The 12,500-nt window shown below is 49.5% G+C and overlaps 1 protein-coding gene across 2 annotated transcripts in view; it reads right to left on the bottom strand.

Moving 5' to 3' along the window:
- Positions 1-12,500, bottom strand: part of celf2 (cugbp, Elav-like family member 2) — a gene marked incomplete at both ends in the record, with an annotated part of 140,057 nt that overhangs the window by 92,662 nt on the left and 34,895 nt on the right. The gene's annotated exons all lie outside the window — the stretch shown is intronic.

Consider the following 12,500-nt stretch of genomic DNA (forward strand, 5'->3'; position numbering starts at 1 on the left):
TACACGAATGTCAGGAGCCACTGTGACACAGATGCACACACGTATTTAAAAACATACACTCATGCAAAATAAAAACTGGCACACGTATTCAGAGGGGCACAAAAAAGGGGAACGCGCTTTGTGCTGCCCCCGCAAATAGAGGCACTCTCGCTGGCATTTCAATCCATTTCACGCACATAGTCACACACTTCATGTACCTGCTGCAAGGGCCTTCTTTCCTCTTACTCTCACGTATGTCATGTCCCCTCCCCCCGCCTCCTCCAACCCCCCCATCCCACCTCTCCCTCCCTCACTCTCTTGCTCTCTCGCTTGTTTTGTCTGTCTCTCTCACTCTCTGTCTCTTTTTATCTCTCTCTCCCTTCATCTCTCTGTCTCGCTGTCTCTGTGTCCTTTCTCTCTGTCCTCTTTCTCTCTGTCTCGCCCTCCCTCTCTCTTGCTCTCCCTCCTTCCTCTCTCTTTCTCCCTGTCTCTCTCTCCCCCTCTCTCTCTTTGCTCTTTCTCTGGGGGTGTCTATAGGGGACAAGTTGGTGCCTCAATGGAAAATGCATGCTTATTATTGTGATTATTAGAACCAGTATGGTTGCATCTGCAGGTATCGCTGTATGTCCGTCTGTTTATGTATATTTAGGCGTGTGTGTGTGTGTGTGGCTGTGTGTGCATGTGTGTGTGTGTGTGAGTGTGTGTGTGTGTGGTGTGTGTGTGTGTGTGTGTGTGTGTGTGTGTGTGTGCGTGTGTGTGTGCATGTGCACGCGTGTGTTTGTGTGTTTGTGCATGTGTGTGTATGTGTGCATGTGTGTGTGTTTGTGCATGTGTGTGTGTGTGTGTGTGTGTGTGTGTGTGTGTGTGTGTGTGTGGACCTGGGTGTGTCCTTGTGGGTGGGGTCCCGGTTCAGTACGCGTGTGTCCATGCACTGTATTAGAGCGCCGTCGAAGGCACCCTGCCTGACAGACGGTGATTGAAAAAAGGTGCTTCGAAGATTAAATCGGCCCGGCGGGGTGAGACAGACAGGGAGAGAGTCGGAGAGTGAGAGTGAGAGCGAGAGTGAGAGCGAGAGAGAGAGAGAGAGAGAGAGAGGGGGGATTGAGGAGGGAGAGAGACATGGTAAAGAGAGGCAGAAAGAGAGGGATGGGGGATAGAAGGGAAAAGTGGGAGAGAAGGGAGAGAGAGAGAGAGAGCGGAAGAGAGACAGAGAGGGGGGGCAGTGAGAGAGAGAGTGGGGGGGGGGGGGAAATAGAGGTTGTGCCACCTTTGTTCATCGCACCAGGCAAGGGGGGTTCTGCCATGGTTGGTTGAGCAAATTCGATTGGTGTGTGGTATGGGGTGGGGTGGAGTGCTTGGGTGGGGGGGTATGGGGGGGTGGGGGCGTGGGGGGGCATCTGAGGCCGTGCTCCATTTCAACGTCTATTGCTCCCCCACCAGTCCTAATAGGGGGAAGCAGTAACTCTAAACCAACACCCATATCTTTAATAACACGCTAATGTCCTTCACACCATTAGCTAGGCACACTTTGGCGGGAAAAGGATGGGGCAGAGGTGGGGGGCGCTTGGTTTAGCGTGCGGGCCACTTAAGGCGGGAGGGAGGGAGGGAGGGAGGGAGGGAGGGAGGGAGGATCTAGGGAGAGGTAAAAGGCTGCCTCGTCTTGAACTAATTTATTTTATTTCAATAAGCTGCCATACAAAATGGTGACATTTTCTCATGCTAGAAATGTCTCCAGCATGGGGCGGGGGGGGGGGGGGGATGACTTCAGTATGGAGCACTCGTATAACAAGCACATTATTATTTTGAAATTTTTAATGGGTACCAAATAATATTAATTTCTGAGTGGTTATAACCAAAGGCAGTATGTTTGAGATCTCTGAAATGTATGTGAGTGAGGATAATTATTTACAATAAAACATTGTTCGGTAAAACCAACAAAGAATGGTCATACATTAGCGTTCATTTTGTTAAAATACACCACAGCATAAGAAAGGAAACAAAAACGCTTGATAAAAACGTCAACCTATGATTATGCGCTGTATTGTGGCCCGAAACGCCTTCACATCCTGGGCTCAACCAGCTGGAGTATTTTGTTCTCGGGCTAACTGCTTCAAAACCATTCTCATTTGAAATGGTGTCTCGACAAATAAAATGGCCTCAAAACACGAGCTGAGGACACAGCCAGGGAGGCACTTACTCCATGTGTTAGCTCTTGAACGGCCTTTACTGTGGCTTGTTTGCAGGAATCTGTCACCACGACTAATTCTGGATTGTCCGGCCGCCAGTTTGGCAGCGGGGACTTAAGCCCAGACCGCTGTCACCGTGTGATCCCAGACACGCACTAAAACGCTGGAAAATGGGACGGAAATTCGTTTGCCCTCAGCCGGTGCCCTGGGCACCCTCTGTCTACAATGAGTTGTTCTTGTTCATTGGAAAATTGCAAATGAAGAACCACACAACCAAACAAAAAAACAGAACCAAATGTTTAATTTGTCACCTGATTAAGCATTCCTACAAATTAGGACGCAATCAATTAGGAGGCAGTGAATTTAGGAGGTGGTGAATTAGGAGCTGCAGAAAACCACGCAACGTGTTGACTTGTTGTGTGCTTGTGTGTGTGTGTGTATGTGTGTGTGTGTGAGATTGTGTGTGTGTGTGTGTGTGTGTGTGTGTGTGTGTGTGTGGTGACTAGCTGATGCGTCAAGCATTACAAGATGCATCCAGATGTCGTGGGGCAGGTTGGTGTAATGCTCTACCTCTGGTTGCCCCTGGAGACATACCTAACGCGCTAAAAGAGAATAGAACAAAAGGCTGATTGGAGGAGAGAGAGAGAGAGAGAGGTCAACAGAGGGAGGGAAAGTAAGAGAGAGAGAGAAAGAGACTAAGGATATATGAAAAACGAAAAAGAGAAGGAAAGATGGAAGGGAGGAATGGAAGAAAGAAGGAAATGAAGAAAGAAGAGGAGATAGAGAGAGGGGCAGGAAGGAGAATGCCACTAAAAGGCCGCCCCTCTTAGCGATGAACCCTCCCAGCTGTCCCACTTCAGCCCCTCTCAGTCGCACTTCAAACACACATACACACACACACGCACACACACACAAAGACTACAAAAACAATGTTACATCATGCTCATAAATATGTGAGTGGGGGTAGGGTGGGAGGTTGTAGTGTATTCCATTGTGTGTGTGTGTGTGTGTGTGTGTGTGTGTGTGTGTGTGTGTGTGTGTGTGTGTGTGTGTGTGTGTGTGTGTGTGCGCGTGTGTGTGTGTCTACCTCAGCAGTAGGCCATCTTCTGTCATGGGCCCCAGGTCGCAAATGTCGTCGACACACACACTCCCGACAAAGCTCGGCTCGGACAAGTACTCCAACATGAGTGCCGAATAGATTATCACACACACACACACACACACACACAGGCGTGCTCGCGTTCGTGCAGAGTCAACACAATCAGGTGCGGTCTACGGTCCTTTCTCTCTGTCTTTCTCTGTGTTCTTTCCTTGCTCTTCTTCTTTTTAGTTTTCTTTTGATCACTTCCTGTCTTATTTATGGAGCTGTTTTCCTTCTCCAGACTGCTTCCTCCTCTCTATTGCTCGTGTCTGTCCTTGCTCCTCTCTGCCTCTCTCTAGCTTTTCTACCCCTTGCACACAGAACTCCCCCCACCCTCTCTCTCCCTCTCTCTCCCTCTCTCTCTCGTCCCCTCCCCTCTGAACAACTCCCCCACTACCCCACCGACGCACTCACTCTTCCCATTCTCTCTCACTCTCCCTCTCTGTGTAACCTCCATCCCTCTCTATCTCTCAACCTTCCTCTCTCTCCCTCTTCAACCCACTTGCTCTTCCTTTCTCTCCCCCTCAGTCACCCACTCTCTGTCTCTAACCAGCCACTCTCCCTCCCGCATCCCTTCAACTCTCTCTCCCTTTCCCTCCCTCCCGCCACCCCTTCCTTTCCCTCCAAGGACCCCTATCCAACCCCCCCCCCCAACCATTTCCCCTCTCCAGCTCCCCCTCCCTCCTCTTCCCTCCTTCCCATTTTACATCTCCTTCCTTATCTCCCCCTCCCTCCCTCCCTCCCTCCCTCCCCCCATCTCCCTGGTGGGGCGTTGGTACGTCAGCACTAGCAGCATGGAAGCAGCCAGCCTGCCTGCCTGGAGTAATCCCTGGTGACACTTCAGCTCATGTTGCCTTGTTCACCCGGGCCCCTATTGGAGTCTAATACTTAACAGTAACACCCCCCCCCCCCCCCCCCCACTGACACGCACACACAGACACACACACACGCACACACTACCCACTCCTCCCTTGACCCTGAGACACACACAGACACACAATCACACACATACATACACACACACAGACACACACACCCCCGGACACGGCGCTGGCATGTCTGGGTCGGCCCCGTCTGTTGGCGGCGGACCAGCCCTGGACGGTCCGGAGCGCCGGCCGGACCCCCGTCCAAACACACCGAGGTGGGGGAGTGGGGGCCCACTGGCTGTAATGTGTTTGCTATCTCAGCTGTTTAGAGAGGGGAGCCAGCCTGGCCGGACTGGCCGGTGGTGGACCGGCGCTGCAGCAGTTTGTACGAGCAAGAGTGCAGGGAGAGCGAGTACAAGATGTGCCAGACTGGAGGCGCTTTTTGCAAGCTTAACAAGAACCCCACCAGCGCCCCCCCCCCCACCCACCATGCTCTCTTCTACTCTTTTTGTCAAGGCCAGATTTGCTACGGAAGCAAGGCTGTCCACCATGAGTGTCCACCGGGGAGGTGTAGGAGAGAGAGAGAGAGAGAGAGAGAGGCCCTCGGTCAGACGGATCAGTGCCCAGGAAGAGGCAGCCGAGACGGGCTTGACTCGGCGAGCAGTCCCTCCCTGCGGGGGGATTGGGGGGGGGAGAGGGGGGAGCCCGACTTCCACCCCCACCACCCTCACCCAGAGTGCCAAAAAAAATTAAATAAAGTCGAAACCACAAGACATGTTCCACTGAACCTGGCACAAGCCTGCCCTTTTTTCTTCCCCCCCCCTCCTCCGTCCTCTCTGATCTCTTCCTCCTCTTCCTCATCCCTGTGGTGAAGACGACGGAGTTGGTGGTGGAAGTGGGAGCTTGGAGGCAGCTGATTAAAAATTCATCCTTTCTGTTTATTATGATTTATGTATGTTTCACAGAGCCAGGGAAAACAGGAGGAAAAAGAAAAGGGGGAAACAGCTTCATTAGTGCATATTGTTTCGGGGAATGCAGTGCACTTGTGTGCTTATGCATATGTGTGTGCACCTGCGTGTGTGTGTGTGTGTGTGCGTGTGCAAACCTGCATGTGGGTTGGACAATAGATGAGTTTCATTGGAATCGTTGGGATTGCAGGGGGAAAAAGTGTTTGTACGCAATTTAGCGGAAAACAAAAACATTGGAAAGATCCTTTCCAGATGTGAGCAGATGAGCATTCTTTTTTTCGGCCAAATCCAAACAAAATCTCCAAAGAAACGTTCCTCTCCAGTCTCCTGGCTTCACTCTGTAGCTCTGCTGCACTATAGACCAAGGCAAGTGTAATTAAGAAACGATACACTGGTCACTGCGTTACTTTGTGTGACCTACTGTTGCCAAAGGCCATATCTAATCGCTGGGAATTGATGTTTAAAAATCAAATAATTAGATGAAAAAATAACAATTCAGGTTTTCATCACGCATCACCAGGTTTTGTGACAATCAATTGACCTTCTCATTTATATATTTCAACGCTGTTAGTGGTATTTGATATGCCGACGCCAACATCAACCCCACCCACTGATGCTGAAAGTAAGCCTATGGGGTCTACCGCCCTGAATACTGTGCGGGTCAGTCGCTGCACATGCACACTTATGCTGAATCTGCAGTGTATCCTCACTGAAATATTCCCATTGCTTATAGGGTCTGTGGTTATAATGTAAATGTGAGTACCCCTCTCTCTCTCCCTCTCCCTCTCTCTCTCTCCCCTTCTCCCTCTCTCTCTCCGTCTCGCTCTCACGCTCTCTCTCTCTCTCCTTCTCCCTCTCTCTCTCTCTCTCTCCGTCTCCCTCTCTCTCTCTCTCTCCGTCTCCCTCTCTCTCTCTCTCTCTCTCTCTCTCTCTCTCTCTCTCTCCTTCTCCCTCTCTCTCTCTCTCTCTGGCACTCTACCAAACTCTAACCCACTCCGACAGCGAAAGGTCAATGCCCATTGGCTACACGGGGTGAATCGGGTGTGTATGTGTGTGTTTGCAGGCGGGGGGGCAGGGGGGGGGGGGGACAGGATGTAGAGCTGTTGTCATGGCGACATGTCAGACAGGGCCAGGGCACAGGGTACCCAACTCACCCCAGCCCAGCCCTCCCAACCCCACCCCGCATGCAGAGAGAAAGACAGAGAAAAAGAGAGAGAGAGAAAGAGAAATAGAAAGCGAGAGAGCGAGAGAGAGAGCGAGATGGGAAAGTGAGATAGCGAGAGAGAGAGAGAGGGAGAGAGGAACTGGGCGAGAGAGCACGGGTGCAACTGCATGTTGTCCCTGCCAGCCTGCGTTCTGCTGAGCTTAGCTTGCCATTAATAAAAGAGGGATTACCAAAGTCTGCAGGCTCCTACCCTCTCACCCGCATTTCCCTCTCTCTCTCTCTCTCTCTGTCTCTCTCTCCCTCTGCTCATTCAGCTTTTTCCCCGCTCCCCAGTTCCCTCTCCAGCGGTGTGGAGGGCAAGGGTGCCCCTAACCACTAGACCCCCCCTCCTAAAATCCCAAACACGCGCAGCGCTCTTCAGCATTCTGCTCCGGTTCATCCCGTCGGAACACAGAGTTGCTGCTGTTGCTTCTTGCCTTCAGAAGCAAAGGCACACATGCTGTTCTTCACGTGTTCCCCCCCCCCCCCGTACTGTCCTGTCCTGTGCTTCTGTGGCATTCCCTTCAGTTCTAATGTCATATTTTCTATTGCATTCTATTTGCCTCGCTGCACCAAAAGCCAGGTGAATAATTCAGATTTAATTTGAGAGCGGAAGAGCGAGAGGGAGAACGAGAGAGAGAAAGATGAAGAGAGAGGGAAAGAGAGAGAGAGAAAAAAGGAGAGAGAAAGAGAGAGAGATTCGGGATGAGAGCGCAAGAGAGAGAGAGAGAGAGAATGAGGGAGAGATGCAGAGAGAGCGAATAAATGCTTGACTCTGCACATTCAAAAGAATGGGTTCTGAGTGGGGGAGAGGGTGGGAGGACGGATGGGTGAGTGGGGGAGGAGGTGGGAGATTCTGGGGATGGGGGGGCTCAGAGGGTGGCTGGAGGGGGCTCAGAGGGCGTTCCGGGGGGGGGGGGGATTGTGAGTCAAAATTAAAATTGCATTAGATACAAGATTTTGCAATCAGGCCTTGATATGAAGAATTCATCTTATCTCTCTCATGGAACAGCGCGCAGTGCAGCAGAAGGAGGCCATGTGACCAGGGGTGCATCACTGTGTGTGTGTGTGTGTGTGTGTGTGTGTGTGTGTGTGTGTGTGTGTGTGTGTGTGTGTGTGTGTGTGTGTGTCGGGGGTGACGAACAGGGCATCATACTAGTGTTGCTGCCATCCGTGACATTGTCATTGGGGTGGGGTGGGGTGGGATGCCCGAGGTCGCCATGACGATCCCAAATGAAAATGATCCCAATACCCCTGGGGGTGGGGGTTGGGGGGGGGGGGAAGAGAGAGGGTGAACTCTCATCCTTTTCATCTTCTTTGCTTCCTCTCCAGCCTTCTCTTTCCCTCAAACACACACACACACACACACACACAACCCCCCCCCCCCCATACACACACACACACACGGTCTCTCTCTCCTACACACACACTCCAGAGGCCAAGGTCAGGGGGGTCTTTAGAGCAAAGCCTTGCCGGGTCTTCTAATCGGCTCCGTCTGAACTCCCTGCGGTTCAACGTCCCCACAAGAGACGGTCTGCGGGACTTTACGGTTGACGCAAACTCACGCTAACGCACGCACACACACACACACACACACACAAACACACACTCTCTCATACACACGTACAGCCGTGTTCTCTGTGTACAGCCGTGCGCACACAGAGAATGCATGACCGGTAAGGGAAGCAATGGAACGGTGTGAGTGGTCCTGTTTCATTTGCAAACATGATCCCAGGGGAAATTAATTTGTCACCTTCCATTAGGGGCGAAAAATACGGTCGGCGTGGGCTGGTGAAGTGTCCTCTTCACAAACAAAGAGCACAAACACACAGAGCCGACGCCGGCGGGAACTTATGTTCACGCGTGAGTATGCGGCATGGAAACGCACACACACACACACACACACACATGCACGCGCACACATACACGTGTATGAATTGAAAAGAATGGTGAGGTATGAGTACACTGGTACACTCAGGCACACTGGAAGGCGAATTAAGGGAAAACACCTGCGTGTGCAACCCCCCCCCCACACACACACACACACCAACCCACTCACACACACCTGTCCACCCAAACATGAACACATATAGACAGACATATATTGACTATATTTGCCTGTGATGTAGATCAAATAACTAAAAATGTGAAAAGAATATTTAGAGAGAAATAAAATATTTCAGATGGGTATGGAAAACATCATGAAGAGGCTGGTGTGTCGAGACTTTCTGACTGATATTCATTCTCTCTCCTTCACTCCATCTTACTCTTATCATTGAGAACAGCATTTAACTTCATTATTTATCATTATGGAACCATGAAGACCAGCTATTCATGGAGGGTCTAGCAGGCTATTAGAATTCAGTGAGGGAAATATTAAATACAGAATAAAAAAAATAAAAAACAGTCACACATTCACACATCTGAATTCTGCCCACGTGCCTCTGTATCGCTGGACCAAGGGAGCACGCAAATAAAGGTATTTCTATTATGTATCTTATACAGCTGGTCCCTGTGTAAAATGACAAACGACTACACTGAGTTACTCTCACTCTGCCATCGTATCAGGTCGACGCTCAGAATCACTTTGACGCTGATTTGCAAAACTAACTCCATTGTATTGAAATGCGCAAAAGAAAATATGAGAAATATCAGTTGAGCTGCGGTTACAATGCTGAACATTGGGGATTAACGGGCGTGTGTGTGTGTGTGTGTGTGTGTGTGTGTGTGTGCATGTGTGTGTGTGTGTGTGTGTGTGTGTGTGTGTGTGTGTGTGGCTGTCACGTTCCACTGGTGTGATGACGTGGCAGTGTACCGAGACTCACTAATTGGCTCACCTGTCTCTCTGCCATCTGGAGCCCGTCTAAAAAAAATGTGCCCCATACACAGAAACACAAAAATACACACACACACACAAATACACACGCACACAAGCGCATACACACAAATACACACACACACACAAATACACACGCACACAAGCGCATACACACAAATACACACACACACACACACACAAGCAGATACACACAAATACACACGCACACAAGCGCATGCACGCACATAGACATGCAGACAAGCACACGTCATACTAATTCACATCAGACAAACACACACACACAAAAACACACACATACACCTTTGCAAAGTCATACATATTGGAATGCATTCATGGCGATCTGGAAGCATTACTAAACATGCACATATGTAAACAAGCACCCGCAAATATTCACTTGCGAAGATCTTTAAGAATGCTTTCATCTATTGGATTCTAAACCAAGAGTTGAGTGAGTTACTATCTGTGGCCGACTGCTGGGATAGAGAAGGACACTCTCCCTTAGCCACACGTCCTTCAATTAACCTGGAGAGATACTTTTACATTGGCTCTTGTCCCTTAGATCCTCCATTGTGCATTTTCTCTCTGTCTGTCTGTCTGTCCATTCATCAATCTGTCCGTTCCCTTTTCTCTCTTTCTCTCTCTTTCTTGCTCACTCCATCCTTCCTTTCAAGTCTTTTAATAGCTCACTCCGTCCCTCTGTCCTCTGTCTTGTGTTTTATTCTCTCTCTCTCTATATCTGGCAGAGACATTCATCTCATCCCCGCTCAGAGAGCATCATCTGGTCGCAAAACGTTCAACTATCCCTGAATACCCTCAGGCCTATGTGTGTGTGTGCGCGTGTGTGTATTTGCTGATGTGTACAAGTGTGGACTTGTAGCTTTCTATTACTTTGTTTGTTCATGTTCATTATATTTTGTTACAAATATACACAGGCCTCCAAATATATCAGCAAAATCCATACGACTATTCATCAGCAACAATGGACAATGTCAAAATAACCTGTCCTATTAATATTGGTCGGTTGGCTCGTGAGCTCATTGGCTAGGAAGTTCTTTGATTAATTAGGAAGTTAAGCCAAGCCTGGCTAGCTAGCTAGCGATTGATTGTTATTTTAATTTTTACAAACTTGCTCTAAGAAAGTCTACACCAGAAGCTATCAATGATGCTGCATCTCATTGCATGGAACGTCATCATAGTCACTTTACCCATCTCTTCAAACTTGCTGTTAATGTTTAAACTGTATTTTATTCTAAATTATATCCGTGCTGCTATTTGACATATTTTCTATTCTTATTTTCATTTTTTTATTATTGCTGTAAATTTGAGTATTTTGAAAAACGCTTTACAAATAAATGTATTATCTGTTGTATTATTACCATGTAAAAAGGGAGTAATGTATATACACTTAAATTGGATAACAAAGATAGCCATTCATTTGTGTGTGTGTGTGTGTGTGTGTGTGTGTGTGTGTGTGTGTGTGTGTGTGTGTGTGTGTGTGGGTGTGTGTGTGGGTGTGTGTGTGTGTGTGTGTGTGTGTGTAGTATGTGTGTGGGTGTCTGTGAGTGCGTGTGATTAGTGTGTTCATATTCTCTGGGAGCCCAATGTGTTCCAGGTCATTGATCTGGATCTGGACTCATATTGGTCTGGTAATTCAAACACATACACACACACACATAGACACACAGACACACACCCAAAGGTGGCCTCTTTCCAATGTAGCATATATGGGCACGAGTCACACAACATTCCAGTTTGTGTCATGACGTGTGTGTCTGTGTTTATGCTCATGCTGACGTGCGTGTCTGTGCATGTGTGTGTGTGTGTGTGTGCATGTGTGCGTGTCTGTCTGTGTCTTTGACTGATGGGCCTGTCTGCAGATTGTACACCTCGTCTCTCAGTGTCAATCAGACAGAAAGAAAAAGGTATTGAGAGAAAGCGAGTGAGAGAGACCAGAGAAAGTAATAGCAAGGTTGCGAGAGAGAGAAAGAACAAGAGAGAGTGACAGAGAGAGACAGAGAAAGAGAAATAGAAAAAAAAGACACTGACATAGAGAGAGAGACAGAGAGGGGAGAAGAGATAGAGTGGGCAGAGAGAGAGAGAGAGAGAGAGAGAGTGACAGAGAGAGAGACAGTTAGAAAGAGTGGAGGAGAGACAAAAAAGGCCATCACCATTTGACCCGTTCGTCTCTCTCTCTCTCTCTCTCTCTCTCTCTCTCGCTCTCCCCCCCAACTCCTCCCATGATTTATACTGCCGTCTCCCCCACCCACCCCCAGCCCACCGGCTCCGTCCTTCCGTGTAGTTAGTGTGTGTTCATAATTCATGTGTTCACTGATGAAAAATAGATGAGACTTAAGCATGACACCCACAATTAAACCCCGCCCAACTGTCGTCGTCCACACCTCTCTCTCTCTCTCTCTCTCTCTCTCTCTCTCTCTCTCTCACTCCCTCTCCCTCTCCCTCTCTCTCTCTCTCTCTCTTTCTCTCACTCTCCCTCACAAGCAGTACAGAACAATAAGGACAGATGGAAAGAGTCTGCGAGAGAAAAGCAGAGAAAGGAGAAACACACTGATACGCACAGATACTTCCTCTTTCATTTCTACTCATTATATTCACAAAACAATATATTAGCCTGCCTCTGTGTGTGTTGTGAACCAGCCGGGGTCCTGTACCCCTAAATCCCACCCCCCCCCCCCCCCCCACACACACACACAGCCAATGTGGGGTTTCTCCACCGTTACCCTGAACGCCACAGAGGACGCAGTCTCTGCTGTGTTCTGACGAGGACCCAGCTGGTACGTGTTTAGTGTTTAGGGGCGCAGAGGAAAAATCTCTCTCTGTCTCTCTCTATCCCTTGCTCCCTCTCACTCTCTGTCCCTCTCTCTCTCTCTCTCTCTCTCTCTCTCTCTCTCTCTCTCTCTCCCTCCCTTCCCTCTCTCCCTCTCTCTCCCTCTCACTCTCTGTCCCTCTCCCTCCCTTCCCCCCCCCTCTCTCTCTCTCTCCCTCCTTTCCCTCTCTCCCTCTCTCTCCCGCTCACTCTCTGTCACTTCCCTCCCTCCCTTCCCTCTCCCTCTCTGTCCCTCTCTCTTCTCTGTCCCTCTGTCTCCCTCTCGCTAGGGGATAAATTAGAGCTTTTCACACCGATAACCAATGCCAGCTGACAGATAAACAGGAAGTGGAGACGGACAGACGAGTCAGCCAGGCAGGCAGTCAGACAGCAGTACAGAGGGAGACAGAGAGGCAGGCGGGCACACATTACACACATGGATTGAAACAGCCCAGGCGGTGCTGCTTGTGGTAGCAGTGTCTGACTGCCACCC

Source organism: Pollachius pollachius, assembly GCF_949987615.1.
Source record: "Pollachius pollachius genome assembly, chromosome: 18".
NCBI lineage: Eukaryota > Metazoa > Chordata > Actinopteri > Gadiformes > Gadidae > Pollachius > Pollachius pollachius.